Genomic DNA, 1,086 nt, shown 5'->3' with positions numbered 1-1,086 from the left:
CAAGCGGGCCTGACCTAGGGTGAATTTTAAATAGGGATAATTTTTAATGATTTTAAATAGTCACAGCCACTAATATTTGGATTTTAATTGGTTTTTAGAAGGGGTAATTCTGTATATTGTTTTAACATGCTGTGAGCCGCCCTGAGTCCCATGGGGAGAAGGGCGGCATATAAATTTTGTAAAATAAAATAAATAAATACTAATTGGTTGGACATTTCCCCCTTCTTTTCATTCTCTTCATTTGATCTTAATCAAAGATAATGTATTGGGAATCGTAATATTGCAAAGCCATTTAGCAATCTGTAAACAAAGTAAATAGTTAATTTATGTATGTCACTGGCAGAAAAATAATCTATCAAGAATCCCCAAACCGCCTCGCCCCTGCCCCGCCCCTACCTCTCCTGGCCACAGGGCCACCCATCACCTCCACGGCCCAGGCAGCCCAGCAGTGTCATGGCAGCCCAGCAGTGTCATGGCAGCCATGCCCTCTGTCCGTGCCCCGCAGCATCATCTGTACGTGATGGGGCATGAGGGCGGAGTCTTGTCCCCACTGCCCAGCTGCCATGTCCTTGGCTGTGCTGCTCCGCCCAGGCTGCACCTGGGGCGACTCTCCTCTGGGGGGGGCTGCTGGTGAGGAGGGGGCCACGGGTGGGTGGCAGGGCTGGGGTAACAGTGTGCGTGCCCACAGAGAGGGCTCTGAATGCCACCTCTGGCACCCATGCCATAGGTTCGCCACCACTGTCCTAGTTCACCGCAGCAACTTGAGAACTCACAAAGGTTGAATCCAAATAATGTCAAAATACTTTTTAAGATGCTCAAAAGGCCAAATGCTAAAAGACTTAGCACAAATGCATTATTCCAAGCAAGCACAATTGTATTGTATTTCAATCATAACTTTTAACCAGCAGCTGACAGATTTTAAAGTTTAAGAATCAGATAATTATACAATCTTCCCCCTCTCAAGAAAAATTGTAAATGCAATTAGAAAAGAAATCTTTTCTAAATCTGAGTCCAGGCACCTCAGAAGGAATTATTATATTAACTCTTCCTGACCCATAGATTCATGACTGACAATTGCCAACTGCA

This window comes from Protobothrops mucrosquamatus, unplaced genomic scaffold, assembly GCF_001527695.2.
Source record: "Protobothrops mucrosquamatus isolate PMUCROS unplaced genomic scaffold, P.Mucros_1.0 scaffold354, whole genome shotgun sequence".
In the NCBI taxonomy this organism is placed as follows: Eukaryota; Metazoa; Chordata; class Lepidosauria; order Squamata; family Viperidae; genus Protobothrops; species Protobothrops mucrosquamatus.
This window is presented reverse-complemented; position numbering follows the sequence as displayed.